At 34.9% G+C, this 18,602-nt stretch overlaps 1 pseudogene; it reads right to left on the bottom strand.

The window, feature by feature from the left end:
- LOC131156011 (uncharacterized) overlaps positions 1 to 17,497 on the bottom strand; it is a 43,902-nt pseudogene extending 26,405 nt beyond the window's left edge.
- Between the last annotated feature and the right edge of the window lie 1,105 nt (positions 17,498 to 18,602).

The raw sequence follows: 18,602 nt of genomic DNA on the forward strand, positions 1-18,602 counted from the left end.
CAATTAAAGTAAAAGGTAATAAGAGATGTAAGCATAATTAAGCACAGTATTACCCACTTTTTCTCCTTCTCCCCCTTTTGGCAATAGCAAAAAGGGTTGAGCAATAAAGCGTTAAGGCAAAGGACATCAATTAGATACAAGAGGTATATTGGGAGGATTAAAAAATTTGGAAGCATGCCGTTTGAAAGTAGACTATTCACAATCATAACTTTGTACCTAAGTGACTTGTTTGGAGTTATAATGAATAGTATATAGCATATTTCAATCAATCAACCCAAACCGAATATGCATCAAGAAAGTATAAGTAGCATGCAGTACATTAACAATTTTAATGTTCTATACTCCCCAAATGGATGATTATGCAAGGATGAACATTAATCTTTCATTTGGTTTTTACGCATCTTTTCAAAAATATTTTAAAGTTAATTTTATCATAATCATTTCTAGTTTCCAAAACAAACATGTGAGCCCATAAGGTATAGTATAATAAACATGTGAGTCTGATACCAATTGTTATAACTACATGGTAGAGAAGATACCAACTATTAAAAAAAAAAACCACTAGTTATAAGGACATATTGTTAGTTTTAAAATGAACATGATATCAAATATAGATTCACCAAGATGTGCACATTGATACCAATTGTTATTATATTTTCCAAAAGATATAGCGGTGAATGCAATATATATATATATATATATATATATACATATTTATTCTTAGAGCCTTTTGATTTTGAAATGAAGGACTCCCCCTAAGAATATGCATTTTCTTTATAAATCAACTTGAGTAAAATTCACAAACTATCTTAGAAAAGCACTCAATTTTTAAGGAGTTTAGCATTAAGGAAATGATATTAGGTTATGTGCAAAGGTTTCAATCCATATTTGGTGCAATTGATAGTTATGGTGCAATCTATAAGAATCTTCCAGTATTCTAAATAAATACACACAACCAGCCCCAAGGAGTTTAACCATTTAACGCAAATGAGCCAAGCGTAAGTATTTAGACTTTAAGTATAAATCACATTTGCACACAACAAAGAAAATCATCTCAAATATTTTGGGCAAATGTCAACAGAAAATTCGGCAACATGCCGATTGTAAACAAGACATTTCCCAAAATTAACCTGCACAAAAATGATTCTCAAACAGGCAGTATTTCAAGAGTAAGGCATGAGAGAACCTATAATCTATTAGCAGGCAATTCTTATCCACTACATCCGCCATGCTGGAGGATTTCTATACTAAGCATATATTTCAACAGAATAACCGTTTAAACACAAACACATGCAAATCAAAGTACTACAGATATATATATTATAATCAAAAGCACAGTCACCATATCATAGTATCTGTGTGTGTATAGTGAATGTGAAAGTCAAATAGGAACAGATATGTTGAATCAGGCGTAATCCCAAGAAAGGGGTGAATTGGGTATTTAAAAATTCTTTGGCACTAATTTACCGCTTAAACCCTTCTTATATATTTACAAATAAATTATTTTACTCAATTACTTTTGTGCAAGACTATCCAACCTATGCATGCAATATACACACTTTAAATGCAATGTAGAAAATGAATAGTAAAGAGAAGAGAGAAGACAAACACAGTTTTACGAGGTTCAGCCGACTTGGCCTACGTCCTTGCCTTGAGTAACCACTCAAGGATTCACTAAAACCCTGCTCCTTAAATTGGGCAGAGCTTCCCTTACAATCCACTGCTTACAAGAGGCACAGCTTCCTCCTACTCCGCTGCTTACAAGAGATACAACTCTCTCCTCACACACCGATTCACACATTGAACCGCGTATACAATGAGATCTGAAAAATAACACTCAAAACAATGCTTCTAACAAAATCTTGTGAGTACAATTCAATTTTCTAATACATTAGCATATGATATAACTTGAAGCTCATGAATGTATGAAAAATGATACAATCGTTTTATGTATGATATGCTTCAACACACAAATCCCTAATTAACTAAAACTCCCAAGTATAGATATATTTAAAAGGTTTTGGAGTATACTAGGGTTCTTGGTTCACTTTGCAAAAATGCTCAAATTTATTTGAAACAAACCTTTCATTCAATCACACACCCTAAATCAAATAATGACCTTGTTTAGAATAGCGACGTATATGTATAGGCACTTTCAAGATCAATCTTTTAATCAAAATAGGTTTTACAATAATAATGTCTATGACCAATATATATGTATATCTTTATACCCTTGAATCAAAAACCAATCAGCCGATCTAACAAAAAATGTTCTCAAGTAATGATCTTTTCAACCATCAATTTTTATAGGTTTACGCACACCCAAGATCAAAACTTTTCTAATGATATTCAAAAACACGTAATGAGATGAGATGAGATGTTCTTAAGAATAATAACTTGAAAGATCAAACCTCAATACTAGATTGAAGTATAGTTGGATAAACAAGTTCCCTTTGAGAATCTGAGTTGATTTGTCCAAGCTTGAAGATTAGAGATTGAAGTGTAGGTAATCGTATAGCACTAGGAGCAGCTTTTCAATGTTCTTTCAACAAGGTGTGTTCTTCTCTTTCTTGTGTGTTTTACTTCTGTTCTAGGGTTTAGATATTCAGAATATATAGTACATTACCCTTAGGATTGATCTCAGTCATTGGATCAATAAAATAGCTCGCGAGTCCTTTTAATAAAAATCTGATTTTTAGACTTTCTCGCGACTTCAGGCAACCGAAGTGGGGTTCAGGCTCCTGAAGTGGCAACTTCAGGCGCCTGAGGTTCTTGGGTCAGGCGACCGAAGTACCTCTACCAGGTTCTATTTTCTTAGTTAATTCTTTAGGCTACCGAACTTAATCTTCAGGCTCTTGAAGAAATTCTTCAGGCTACTGAGGTGAAGTTCAAGCTACCGAAGTCCAATTTTTTATCTCCATTTTCTAATTTTAAAAAAAAATGCTTTGCTCTTTTTCTTGGGCCTTTTATAAAACATATTTTCCATGATTTCAAGAACATTTCTAAGTCCATGAAGGTTCCCTAATGATATACATGAAATGCATGAATCCTAAAGAAATTCTAATTTATGTTAAGCCTCAAATTAAATCATAAGAAAAATGTAAGTACATGAGTTCTAAATACCCATTCCCAAGATATTCTTGAACTTTGCCGCTTGCATCTTGATTCTCGTACTCTTTGAGTTTCATTGTGCTTTCCATGATTTGTAAGCTTACTTGAAGGCTTCCATGACTTGTTATCTTTCCGTGCATTTTTAATGTAAGCCCTGTTCACAAACTCAATGCACAGATCAAATACCAAGTGATTTGTCATTATCAAAATAGGATTGGACTCGTAGAGTCAACAATCCCCCCCCCCCCTCCTTGTTGATGATGACAAATGCACGAGCAAAAATATATAATGGGTTACACCTAACAAGGCTCCCCCTCAATTAATGCATCAAATAATCAGTAAATGACAATATGCTCATATTCATATACACAGTGTTTAGCCTGAATCCAAATAAGATATGAAATATGCTCATGATGAATATGATATGCTAGATTTCTCTCCCTTTGTATATCTCACCCTTTGCATAACTTCAATAACAATTTTTGCTCCCGATTTTTCTTTGCTTCTGATTTTTTTTTTCTTGTGTTATCATTTTTGCTCCCAATTTTTCTCCCCCTTTTGACATCAACAAAAAGGCGTAAACAAATAAATCATGAGTACACGTACCCTTATGTTCTTCTCCCCTTAAAAATCTTATGGTTTTAAATGTGTCCATTATTGATTAATGCAATATCAAGTGATTATATCGTAAGTGATGTTGCTTCCCTTGAATTATATCATCTAACATGATTCTAAGCAACCTCTCGACTATGCATGAGACCTAATTCATGCCTAATTTAGATAAACCTATCCTCCCCAAGTGGTTTCGTGAATATATCTACCCATTATTCATCCGTGTATACCAACTCTAGTGTTACATCCCCTTTTTGCACATGGTCACGAAGAAAGTGATGTTGTATTTCTATGTGCTTAGTTCGTGAATGTAATATGGGATTCTTTGAGATATTTATTGCATTCTTATTATCGCATCTTATAGGGATTGTTTCATAGCTTAATCCAAAATTCTTCAATTGTTGCTTTATGAAAAGCGTTTGAGCACAACAACTACCTACCGCTATGTATTTAGCCTCAGCTGTGGAAAGTGCAACTGAATTTTGTTTCTTGGAAAACCAAGAGACCAAGGAGTGTTCTAAGAAATGACAAGTACCACTAGTGCTCTTCCTATCCACTTTTCTACCCTCAAAATTAGCATCTGAATAACTAAGAATCTCAAAGGATGTGTACTTAGGACACCATAACCCAATGTCCACGGTTCCTATAAAATATCTAAGTATCCATTTAACAGCTAGCAAATGAGACTCTTTTGGAGCAGACTGAAATCTTGCACACAAACATACTCTAAACATTATATCTGGTCTACTGACAGTCAGGTATAACAAGATACCTATCATTCCACGATATAGCTTGACGTCTATAAGTATACCTTGTTTATCTTTATCTAATTTCAATGAAGCGCTCATAGGTGTACCTAGTATTTTTTTCGTCTTCCATATTAAACTTTTTGAGTAAGTCTTTAATATACTTTGATTGATTTATAAATATTCCATGATTTTCTTGTTTGATCTGAAGTCCTAAGAAGAAGTTTAGTTCACCCATCATGCTCATCTCAAATTCATTTTGCATGGTATTGGCAAATTCATTACACAATTCTTTATTTGTATCGCCAAATATAATGTCATCTACATATACTTGTACTAGGAGAATATCATCTTCCTTATCCTTTATGAACAGGGTTCTATCTATCTTTCCTCTTATAAATCCATTTTCTAATAGAAAACCGCTTAGCCTTTCATACCAAGCTCTAGGAGCTTGCTTTAAACCGTACAAGGCTTTTGTCAGTCTATACACGTGATCTGGATTCTTATGGTTTTCAAAGCCTGGGGTTGTTCTACATACACTTCTTCATTTATATAGCCATTTAAAAATGCGCTTTTGACGTCCATTTGATATAGCTTGAAATCCTTAAAAGCTACATATGCTAAAAGCATTTGTATGGCTTCCATCCTTGCTACAGGGGCAAATGTTTCTTCAAAATCTATACCTTCTTCTTGATTATATCCTTGAGCTACTAATCTAGCCTTATTTCTCACAACTATTCTATGTTCATCTTTCTTATTCTTATATATCCATTTGGTCCTTATGATTAACTTATCCTCTGGTATGGGAACTAAAGTCCATACTTTGTTTCTTTCAAATTGATTTAATTCTTCTTGCATGGACAACACCCAAGATTCATCCTCTATAGCTTCACTCACATTCTTAGGTTCTTCTTAAGATAAAAATGCAAAATGACTAACCATGTTCCTAAGAGAGGAGCGAGTGGCTACTCCACGTAATGGTTCACCTATTATTTGATCTATGGGATGATTCTTTATGTATTTCCATTCTCTAGGTGGTTCATTAACCTCATTAGTAGTTTGATCAATTTCAATGGATAGTTCTTTAAGTTCATTTTTCTTTTCTAAATCATTCTCAATTGATAGTTCTTCTAGTTCCTTGTTTAATTCAATTTCATCTTCATCAATTCTTTTGGAGAAAGGATTTGACTCATCGAACACTACATGAATAGATTCTATGAGTGTCAATGTTCATTTGTTATACACTCTATAGGCTTTACTATCTAAAGCATACCCTAGGAAGATACCTTCATCTAATTTCACATCAAATTTTCCTAGATGCTCATTGTCTCTAAGCACAAAACACTTACAGCCAAAGACATGAAATTATGATATGTTTGGTCTATGGCCATTCCATAATTCATAAGGAGTCTTATTAAGTGAGGGTCTAATCAGAACTCTATTTAGCACATAGCAGGTGATATTCACTGCCTCGGCCTAGAAGTATTTAGGTAATTTATGTCCGTTAAGTATAGTTCTGGACATTTCTTGTATAGACCTATTCTTCCTTTCAACTACACCATTCTGTTGTGGTGTTCTAGAAGCTAAAAAATTATGGGCAATTCCTAATGAATTACAATAGTCTTCCATGCCTTGATTTTTAAATTCTCTACCCCTATCACTTCGAATTTTAGTAATTGTGTATCCCTTTTCATTTTGTACTTTCTTGCATAGGTTTATAAATTTTTCACCTGCTTCATCTTTGTGACCTAAGAATAGTACTCATGTGTATCTTGTAAAATCATCAACTATGACAAAAGCGTATGATTTTCCTCCTAAACTCTGAATTGGATTTGGTCCAAATAAGTCTAAGTGTAGCATTTGAAGTGGCCTAGTAGTGGAGATCTCTTTCTTCTTCTTAAAGCTTGTTCTTGCTTGTTTTCCTAGTTGGCATGCATCACAGATTTTATCTTTCAAAAATTTAGTCTTAGGCAGTCCCTTAACTAATTCTTTCTTGACTAGTTTTGAGATTTAATCCATGTTTGCGTGTCCTAGTCTCTTATGCCAAATCCAGCTTATTTCATTTATAGCAGATAAGCATGTCACACTCTGTGAAGTTAAGTTATCAAAGCTTGTGGTATATACATTTTCATTACGCTTAGCAATGAACAGTGTCTTATTATTAGTTTTGTGTTCAACTATGCACTTGTCATGTTCAAATGATACTTTGTAGCCTTTATCACATAGTTGACTTATGCTCAATAAATTGTGCTTTAGACATTCAACTAATAAAACATCATCAATAATGAGTGAGGAATCATTACTGACTTTATCGACACCTGTGATCCTTCCCTTAGCATTATCTCCAAAAGTAACAAACCATTCATCCTTAAGTATGATAGATATGAATTGTGATCTCTGGTCATGTGGCGTGAGCATCCGCTATCCATATACCATTTTTCTTTTGAGGATGCTGATCTTAAGCAAATCTGCAAGACACAATTAAACAACTAGCTTTGGTACCCAGATTGTCTTGGGTCCAGGAGGGTTAGTGCTAGATTGACCTTTTACCTTCCATACTTTCTTTATTTTTACATCTTTATTTTTGAAAGGACGGTCGAATTGTATGTGACCCAACCTTCTTTGGATTTCCATACTTGTTTGGGTTTCACACCTTTTCTTTTAAATGGGCAATCAAATTTTGTGTGCCCTTTCTTTTTTACATAAGATGCATGTGGTGTGAGTGTATAGACTAAAGGAGGTACTGGCATAGTGTTTCGATTCTTTTACAAAGTACCCCATGTATAGGTTCTTTCTTTTCTTATTTTCAATCCCATTATAACATATACCTTCTTTATCTAAGGTCATCTTTTGTGCACCTAGCAGTTTATTAATGTTTTCCTTGCCTCTAGTGAACGTATAGATGATCTTAGATTGGTCTTCCATTTTCTTCTCTAGATCTTGAATTTTTGAGTTTTCAAAATTTTTGCCAACATTATGGAAGTTTCAAAAGTTATTTAGACATGTTGTTTGCTTTACTTTCAAAATATGCTATCAAGTAATCTTTATTATCATCATTAGAAACTCTAGATTTCAAAACAGTTAACTTATTTTCTAATGATTCATTCTTGCGTTCTAGTCTATTTATTTTCAAAGTATTTTCTCTTTCAACAAGAACTTTATAGTCACATTCTTTCATGAATGCTTCATACTTTTTTCCAAAACAGAATATTTCTTGTTACATTTAACAAGTAACTTATGAATCCTAAGATATTCAATTTGTAATTCCTCCTAAGTAGGCATGCTTTCACTATCAGTGCTATCATATGATTCAGTATCAAATGTAGTATTCAAATCAGCATAAGAATCATGCTCATATTCATCTACTAGGACAGAAGGAATTGAAATAACCTCATCATTGGTTAAAGCTACATAACACTGGTTACCTTCCTTAAGATCAATGGAGCCTGAGTCACATGGAGAGGTGACTCCCTTTTGCATGGACGCACCATATCTCTATTCAAGTTTGTCCCAAATCAGCTTGGCACTACTACAAGCAAAAACCTCATATAAAACATTATAATCTAAAGCATGCAGTAAGGTATTCATGGCATTAAAGTTTACTTGTACTAAGTCCCTATCATGATCATTCATTTCAAACTCAGATTTAGGAACATCAGTACACCCAATAGACTTCATAGGCACATAATCACCCTGATCAATGACTTTCCAAAATTTCCAATTTAGAGCTTCATACATAATCATTCTAAATTTCCATAGAGCATAATCAATACCACAGAACGTAGGAGGGTGTGTGACTAATCTTCCCTCATAGGAAGGGGATGCACTAACATGAGTCATCATGAACTTTTACTAAATAACTTCTAAGTCTAAGTAACGAGGCTTTGATACCAATTGATAGTTATGGAGCAACCCCAAGAGGGGGCATGAATTGGGTATTTAAAAATTTGTTTTCTAGGTCTACTGATTTTAACAACGATGTAATTTAGCCTAGGGCTTGTCAATGCAATCATCAAACAAACATACACGTGCAGTAAATGTAAAATGCGAAAAAGTAAAGAACACGCACGATATGTTATCAAGGTTCAGCCAACCGTGCCTACATCCTTGCCTTGGCCACACCAGCACAAGGATTACCACTATAATGTTCACTTAAACGGGTGGAATAGCACCTATACAAACCAGGTCAATTCAAGGGGCTGACCTCAACCGAAACTCCTTAACAGGATGACACACCTAACTTTCCTAAGCGGGTCTAAGCCAATCCGGGACTATTCCATAGGGCTAGTCTCCCTCTTCAAGCCCATGCCTGGAATACAGCCTATGTGTATAAAAATGTTTGTACATGAAAATGCACTTCAACACAAGCAAATGTGTGCACCAATATAGCTCAGTCAATAATGCAAGCACGAATGATATGTAAATATGCTCAGTGCTCTAATGTGTACTAAACACTCAATCACGTATATATATTTTTAGTCTAGATCTAAAGTGTATATCTAAGCAAGATTTGAAACTCACTATTTGAATATCACAAAAATAGATCAAGGTTTCAAATATGCTAAGCAAGATAAATCAAACAAACTGAATAGTATATTTCAATGTATAAAGCACAATGGAGTTGTTTGAAAGACTAGTTTTTTGAGAAAGAATTTTTGCACACAAAATCTAGATTTGGGTAACTTGCAACAATAATGCAAGAACCAAAACCCTTAAAGCCTTTCCACACTAGATTTATCAAATGAAATTGGTGGAAAAACATTAGGCTATACTCTCAAATAAAATCAATCAATCAATATATCAAGAGAGAGTATTAGCTAGAGAAATTTAAGCACAATAGCCTTATAGAGATACTCACAATGCTGAGATAAGGAGAATAAGGAGTATGTGAGTGTTTCCAAGAAGAATTTGGCTAATATAGGGTTTTTAGGGTTTTGAGAGTTGAGAGAATATTTACCCTAATCAAGTTTGCTAATCCTTTCTAATTAAGACAAATGAATGAGTATAAATAGGCAAGGAGGATTTTTTGACTGTTGGGGACATAGTGGGTATAATTAAAATTGTTTAAAAGACCATTAAGAAAATTAATCCAATTTATCCAAATTAAAAATTTGTAAAAATATTTTTAACCCGCGAGGTTCGGTTGCCCGATCATAAGATCTGGTGCCCAAACAGACACAGCCAAAAATCCAACTTTAAGAGCTTCGGGTGCCCGAATTATGACTCGGTTGGCCGAACAAAAGTCAGTAGCTTTTGTTCGACATTTTGAGTGCCCGACTTAGAGTTCGGTTGCCCGAGCCTCTTTTGAACGTAAACATTTGGTCATCCAAGTAGTTGAAAAAGGCTTTGTCAAGCATTCGGGTGCCCGAGGAAGATACGTTCAAAATAGGTTTGGTCACCCGAAGCTAAGTCAACATGTTGACTTGTTCAGTCGCCCGAGCCATTTTACACAACATAGGTTCAGTCGTCCGAACCCTCTCAACCTTTTAAATTTTCAGTCCAATTTAGCCAATTATAATTCCCCTTGCATGAAGATGATAATGGGGACTTATTAATGCATTTGTTTACAGACCTATGGTGTGTGTATGTACCTAAAGTCCAACTGTGGTCGTTTTGAGCATACCTACCTACCATGCATGATGCAAATTATTACAAGTCATACACGTGCACAGTTCATAATAAATTACATCACAGAATGAAGAAATAATCAAATGAATAAAAAATACAACACATAAATCTTCATTCTTCGGCACGAACACCTCACGCCATCATGATATGTCTTTTAGTCCTAAAGCGCGCACAAGGTAAACCTACATGCAATTCTCAAAAAAACTATCAGTACCAAGAGTATTTGTCATAATCAAAACTAGGTGTGACCAAAAGGTCAACGCTTTTGGTTCCCAAATAGGTGGAAGTGCTCTTAGAATTTTACGAATCTTCTCATAGGTGGAATAAGTTTTTCGTAAGGTACTTAGGGAGTTTATGATATGGGTGAACCTAGTGTACATGCTTGTTATACTTTCTTCGAAGTTCATCCTAAAAGCTTTATATTCACTGGTTAACATATCGATTCTACTTTCCCTAACATCTACCGTGCCTTCATAGGTTACTTCCAATTTATCCCAAATCTCTTTGGTTGTTTTACATGTCATTACTCTATTAAATTCATTTGCATCAAGTGCACAGTATAAGGCGTTTATTACACTTGAGTTAATTTGCAACATTTGGTAATCTAAGTCATTTAGTTATTTATCTTCTTTAAGTACTTCTTTTCCATAAACAATCTTAGTGAGGATTAAATTTCCATTTGTGACAACATTCCATGCCTTCCAGTCCATTGTTTGAAGGTAGATTCTCATTCATTGCTTCCAAAAGGTGTAATTTAATCCACAAAAAATGGGTGGCCTAGTTGAGGATTGACCCTCACCAAAGGGAGCTACTCCTATTTGTGCTATTTTGATCTTTGTATAGCTACTTGTTAGGTTTTGTTATAACCGGGCTCTGATACCAACTGAAACTTAAGGTGTAGTCTCAAGAGGGGGGGTGAATTGGGTTATTTAAAATTTCTTTGATTCTTTTTTAGAACTTTTGTCCCTTTTCACAATCTCTTAAGGATTATTTGTATTTTTGTTAATGAGGCAATCCACACAAAGTCCTATTTTCTAATTAATCCACAATCAACTAATACAATCAATTAACTTACTATTCAAACACAACAACCACCCAACAAAAATCAATTTGAATCTTTAGAGTCTCTGTATATGAATATACAACTCCTGTTGTTATCTTTTGAATTTGAATATTACAACAACATTCAAACACTTTTTTAATATCAGAACTTAATTATACCTTCAGCTAATAAGTTTTTGGATGTTAACCAATCAACGTACTTCCTTTCGGTTTCCGCAAAATATCGATTAACCAACGTACTCCCTTTTGGTTTCCGCAAGCCCAAGAACAAATTAGTTTTTGGGTTTACTTAATTTCTAATATGTGTTCGCTTTATAATTAAAAGTATTAAACATCCACGCAGGGTATATCATTGCTGAAATTAAAAGAGAGTAAGGATAAGAGGGTGACACCACCACTTTTACGAGGTTCGGCTTATACCTAGCCTATGTCCTCGCCTAAGGTCAACCACCCAAGGAATTTACTATATCTTGTTCCTTCCGGGTGGAACAAAAGCCTTACACAATTTACCCTCTTTTTTAGGAAGAGAAACCTCTCCAAGCACCAACCTGTGCTTGGTCCAAGGATTTAGCAAACCTTTGAATCGTTCAAAGTACAAGAAGATAGAAGTAGATCTGCACACAAAAAATACTCTCAAAATTTAGAGCAGGTTGTACAAATTGTGTTCTAAATTGTACTTCAAAATACCAAAGTTAAATAGAACATGAGAAGTTCTAAAGTTTTAAAAGTCACCGATGGTTCTTTAAAAAGAATTGAGTGCAACTCGGAACCAAGCTTTTGATTTTTCAATCCACCAAAAAACATAAAATTTTTCTCCAGCAAAATGATGTGAGCAAAGGAACTTAAGGACAATTTCAGCACAAGAAGAATTTTAGTGTATTGACTGTTTGATCTCTTAGGCTTATCTTGCTTGTCTATTTTTTTTTTATTTTTCATTGCTTAAATGAGGTATTTATAGATTTTCCCAAAGAACAATTTCCTCATTTAATTAGGTAGCATTAAATTGTTGAATTAATTTTGAAATTCAAAATTTTTCAAAAAACAATTTTCTCATTTAATTAGGTAGCATTAAATTATTGAATTAATTTTGAAATTCAAAATTTTTCCAAAGAACAATTTCCTCATTTAATTAGGTAGCATTAAATTATTAAATTAACTTTGAAATTCAAAATTTTTTCAAAGAACAATTTCCTCATTATTTAAATTATTGAATTAATTTTGAAATTCAAAATTTTTCCAAAGAGCAATTTCCTCATTTAATTAAATTATTGAATTAATTTTGAAATTCAAATTTTTTCCAAAAAACAATTTTGAAAACCCAGAAGGTTGGCAATCGTCTGACTTGACCACCTAGGCGCCTGTCAATGCTCAGGCAGTCGCCTCGAACCCTACTGCCTCCTAAATTATTTCTTTTAAATTGTGGCAGTTGCCTGCCTATATAGGGTAATCGCCTGGCTTTCAGTATTTTTCTCTTTTACTTTGAAAACTTTCTTCCTTTGAGACCGTTTAATCAAAGACATATTTTAAGGTCTTTCAAAAAAAGTGTTTCTTAGTTTGTTTTGATTTATAAGAGCTTCACATGTATCTAGATAGTATGTGACTTTGAAGTCAATGTTAAAAATGGGATAATGTAGTGCAACTCTTCAATACTCCTCTTTCTTTCTCTCTTTCTTTTTGATTTTTCAATTTTATTTTTTTTCAATATAACACCATTTTCCCAAGGCAAACCACATATGTTTAAAGCACACAAACCACAGGGTAAATTCTCTTCCACCCCCCAACTAGAATGTAGCATTGTCCCCAATGATGCAGGAGAATTGAAAGAATTTACCCAAGAGAGTATTTAAACATAAAGCAAAACAATTCTAAAAATATAAATGAGAAAAAGAAGAAGTACCTGAACCGCTTTGAAAAGAATATAATGCTAGAGAATAAGAAATAACAACTATAGAACAAAGGAAAACAATGACAAAAATAAAAATATAAATGAGAAAAAAAAAACACAAAAAGGGAAAAGAAAAGAAAAGAAAATGAACTATACTAAGTGGGATCAAGCAAATGTAGAGTAGATTCCTCAGGTGCAAAGTTAGAAATAAAAGGCTTGAGCCTTTGACCATTAACCTTAAAAACATTACCATTTTGAGGATTCAGAATCTCTACAGCACCATGAGGAAAAACAGTCTTCACCACAAAAGGTCCACTCCACTGAGACCTTAACTTACCAGGAAACAAGTGTAGGCGAGAGTTGTACAATAGCACCTGTTGGTCGGGCTCAAAAGTCTTACGCTGAATGTGTTTATCATGAAAGTTCTTCATTCTCTCCTTGGATAATTTAGAATTATTGTAGGCATCCATCCTCAGCTCGTCCAATTCAGATAACTGCAATTTTCTCACGCAACCAACATCATCAATGTTAAAATTGCATTGTTTAATTGCCCAATACGCCTTATGTTCCAACTCTACAGGCAAATGGCAAGCCTTACCATACACTAATCTATATGGAGACATGCCTAAAACGGTTTTAAAAGCTGTTCTATAGACCCACAAGCTATCAGACAATCTCAAAGACCAATCCTTCTTATTTGGGTTAATAGTTTTCTCAAGGATGTGTTTAATTTCCCTATTTGCTAATTCAGCTTTCCCGTTGGTTTGAGGATGATAGGCAGTAAAGATTTTGTGATGGATACCATACTTCTTTAATAAGGCTGAAACATGTTTGTTGCAAAAGTGCGTGCCTTGATCACTGATTATGGCTTTAGGCATGCCAAACCTTGCAAAAATGTTTTCTTTGAAAAATTTTGTAACCACTTGATGGTCATTAGTTCTGCAAGAGACTGCCTCAACCCACTTGGAAACATAATCAACGGCAAGCAAAATGTATAAATAGCCAAAAGAAGAAGGAAATGGTCCCATGAAATCTATACCCCAACAATCAAAAATTTCAATCACTAGTATAGGTTGCAAAGGCATCATGTTTCTCCTAGTGATTCCCCCTAATTTTTGACAAGGTTCACAAGCTTTACAGAAACTCAAAGCATCCTTAAACATACTTGGCCAATAAAACCCACTTTGAAGAACTTTAGCCACTGTTTTTTGGGCGGAAAAATGCCCACCACAAGCTTCTGTGTGGCAAAAATTTAAAACACTAGAAATTTCATTGTTAGGCACACACTTTCTAATGATTTGATATGAACAATATTTAAAGAGATAAGGATCATCGTAAAAGAAATTCTTAGCTTCAGCCTTCAACCTTCTTATGTCTTGAGCATTCCAACGAGGTGGAATTTTCCCTGTAACCAAGAAATTTACAATATCAGCATACCACGGTAAATATTCAATGGCAAATAATTGTTCATCAGGAAATTTATCAGAAATTAAAGAAAACTTCTCAGAAACTTCTGGTTGAAGCGGAGAAAGATGATCTGCCACCACGTTCTCCACTCCTTTTTTATCTTTTATTGTGAGATCAAATTCCTGAAGCAGAAGTATCCACCTTACCAGTCTTGGCTTAGTGTCTTTTTTTGACAGTAGAAATTTTAGAGCTGCATGGTCAGTGAATATTATGACAGGAGAACCAAGAAGATAAGATCTAAACTTATCCAATGCAAATACTATAGCTAGTAGTTCTTTTTCTGTGGTGGAATAGTTCTTTTGTGCCGCATTTAAAGTTTTACTAGCATAGTTTATAACATATGGCATTTTATCTCTTCGTTGTCCAAGAACAGCCCCCACAGCGAAGTCACTTGCATCGCACATAAATTCAAAAGGAAGTGACCAGTCAGGAGATCGAATGATAGGTGTAGTGGTGAGACATGTTTTCAATTCATCAAAACCATTTTGACACTCTTGGGTCCATTCAAATTTAACATCATGCATCAAAAGTTTGCAAAGAGATTTAGAAATAAAGCTAAAATTCCTTATGAATCTTCTATAAAAACCGGCATACCCTAAAAATGATCTAACATCTTTCACATTTTTAGGTGTAGGCAAATTTGAAATCAAGTCTATTTTAGCTTTATCCACCTCTATGCCTCGAGAGGATATAATGTGCCCCAAAACTATTCCTTATTGGACCATAAAGTGACATTTTTCCCAATTTAACAACAATTGTTTTTCTTCACATATTTTCAAAACAACCTGCAAATTAGAAAAACATGCATCAAATGCTTTTCCAAAAATTGAAAAGTCATCCATGAATACCTCTACACTGTCCTCAATCAAGTTGCTAAAAATACTTAACATGCATCTTTGAAAAGTAGTCGGGGCATTGCATAGTCCAAATGGCATTCTCCTAAAGGCAAAAGTTCCAAAGGGACTAGTGAAGGTAGTCTTCTCTTGGTCCTCTGGAGCTATTTCTATTTGATAATAATCGGAGAATCCATCTTAAAAACAGTAATATTCATGCCCTGCCACTTTTTCTAAAACCTGGTCAAGGAAAGGCAAAGGAATATGATCCTTCCTAGAGGCAGCATTCAATTTCCTATAATCTACACACATCCTCCAACCTGTGGTCTCTCTAGTAGGCACCAATTCTCCCTTATCATTTTCTACAACGGTTATACCAAATTTTTTTGGGACAACTTGTATTGGACTAACCCATTTACTGTCAGCAATTGGATATATGATGCCTATGTCTAACAATTTCAAAACTTCCTTTTTTACCACTTCTTTTATTGTGGGGTTTAGTCTCCTTTGCATCTCTCTAGAGGGTTTCGAATCCTCTTCCAAATATATCCTATGTTTACAAATAAGAGGACTTATACCTTTAATGTCGGCAATGGACCAACCAATGGCTGATTTGTGTTGTGTCAAAATTCTCAACAACTTACTTTCTTGGTCAGGAGTCAATAATGCAGAAATCACCACTGGGAATGAGTTCTCTGGTCCAAGGTAGGCATATTTTAGTTCCGGCGGTAGTGGCTTCAATTCTAACACTAGTGCCTTCTCATCGGATGGTTGTGCTGGGGTTTGTATTGCCGGTAATGGTTCAAATTTAAGCTTCCATTGCATCTCAGTTGAGTCACCTGCAACACAAAGCGAAGAAAAATGATCGGTGGACTCAGTTAAATCGAGGGAATCTTCTAATTCCTCCCACTGCTCATCACAATCATAGTTTAACCAAGGAGTGTCTACAATTAAAGATTCCAGTGAATTGATTTCTTGGATTTCTTCATGTTCTTGAGGTTGCCTGCACAAATTGAAGATATTCAGTTCTAAAGTCATATTTCCAAAACTCAATTTTAAAACACCACTCCTACAATTGATTATGGCATTAGAAGTTGCTAAAAATGGTCTTCCCAAAATCACAGGTGGTGAAGAATTTGCACGGGATGACACTTTCATATCCAAGACCACAAAATCCACAGGGTAGTAAAATTTATCCACTTGGACCAAGACGTCCTCAATGATACCTTTAGGAATTTTTATGGATCTATCGGCAAGCTGCAAGATAATGGATGTGGTTTTCAATTCCCCTAGCCCCAATTGTTCATACACACTATAAGGTAGCAAATTAACCCCCGCACCTAAGTCTAGCAAGGCCTGCCCTATCTTAGAGTTTCCAATGACACATGAAATAGTAGGTGACCCAGGATCCTTGTACTTAGGTGGTGTGTGATTTTGAATAATAGCACTAACTTGCTCAGTGAGGAAGGCCTTTTTCTGCACATTCAGTTTGCGTTTTACAGTGCATAAATCCTTTAGAAATTTAGCATAAGCAGGAATTTGTTTTATAGCATCTAGAAGTGGAATGTTAATCCTAACTTACTTAAAAATTTCCAAGATTTCAACATGCTGTTTATCCTTGTGCAAAGACACCAAACGTTGTGGAAACGGTGCAGGTATGGAACATGCATCATTATGTGAATTTAAAGTACTCGACTCACCACTATCAAGAGGAGGATTAGCATTTTTACTTGAACTTCCTGCACTATGGGCAGGGTCACCCAAAACCTTAGCATTCCTCAAAGTTGTAATAGCTTTCACTGATTTCACATTGCTCCCTTCACCTAAATGCTGAGATGATCGACTGTGCCCTTGTGGATTGGGCTGGGGTTGAGCTGGAAACTTTCCTTTCTCCTGGTTACTCAAAGTGGTGGTTACTTTAGTGAGAGTCCCTCTGATGTCATTGATGGCCTAGGAGTTTTGGTTGTTGATAGTGCTCTGACTCTGCATAAAATGTTGCAAGCTAACAGTTAGCTGTTGTATGGAGTCTTCCACTCCTCTTCTTTGCATTTGGGGTGGCTGATTTGGAAAATGAGGTGGCCCCAAGCCTTGGCTAGCGATTGCATAAGGATTATACTGACTTGGTCCCTGCGTAGATGGCCCCACTTGGTCATTTTTCCAATTGAGATTTGGATGATTTCTCCAACCTGCATTATATGTATTAGAATAAGGTCCATAAGAATTCTTAGAAACCATATGCACTGGGTTAGATTGATCAATAAAAACTTCCTTAAAAGCAGGAATAGTTGGACATGCATCAATCACATGCCCTTGATCCTCACATATGCTGCATTTTTCAAAAGATGATGGTAAAACGTGCATTTCATTTAACTTCTTAAGTTCAATGGACTCTAACCTTTTAGACATCAATGCAAGTCTAGCATTCAAATCATCAACTTCTTTCAATTGATACTTACCACCCCCACCAATGCATTTTTGCTTTTCATATCTATCATACACTTCAGAGACATCCCAAGATTGGGCATTTTCAGCCAAATAATCAAAATAATCAAAAGCTTCTTCAGGCCCTTTATTGAAAAACTCACCATTGCACATTGTTTCTACAAATTGCCTCATCTTTGGTTGCAATCCCTCATAGTAAAAACTGATGACCCTCCAATTTTCATACCCATGGTGAGGACATGCATTTAAGAGATCTTTGAAACGTTCCCAACACTGATAAAATGTCTCCACCTTCTTTTGGCAAAAATTCATGATTCGTCTTTTCAAAGAATTAGTTGTTTGCATGGGAAAAAATTTCTTTAAAAACTCCGTTTGCATTTCTTGCCAAGTCCCAATGGATTTTGGTCTTAAGGAATTCAACCAGGTTTTTGCTTTATCTTTTAAAGAAAATGGGAACAATTTCAATCTTATTACCTCCTTAGTGCATGTTCTATCCATGAATGTGGAAAAAACTTCTTCAAACTCTTTAATATGCAAATATGGGTTTTTAGATTCAATGCTATGGAAATGAGGTAACAATGGAATCATCCCAAGTTTAAAATTAAAAGCATTTGCATTCAAAGGTAGAATAATGCAGGATGGGGTGATGGTCCTAACAGGTTGCAAATATTCTCTGAGTTTCCTATTAGGGTTCTCCATATTATGAGGTTCATTTTCAGCCATGATGCTACGCGTGTCAGATGGTGATTCAAGTGATTCAAGTGAAACAGGTTCACTCGATGATGAGATGGATGAGTCTTTCCTAACTAGTCTAAA

Source organism: Malania oleifera, chromosome 5 (genome assembly GCF_029873635.1).
Source record: "Malania oleifera isolate guangnan ecotype guangnan chromosome 5, ASM2987363v1, whole genome shotgun sequence".
NCBI classification, from domain to species: domain Eukaryota; kingdom Viridiplantae; phylum Streptophyta; class Magnoliopsida; order Santalales; family Ximeniaceae; genus Malania; species Malania oleifera.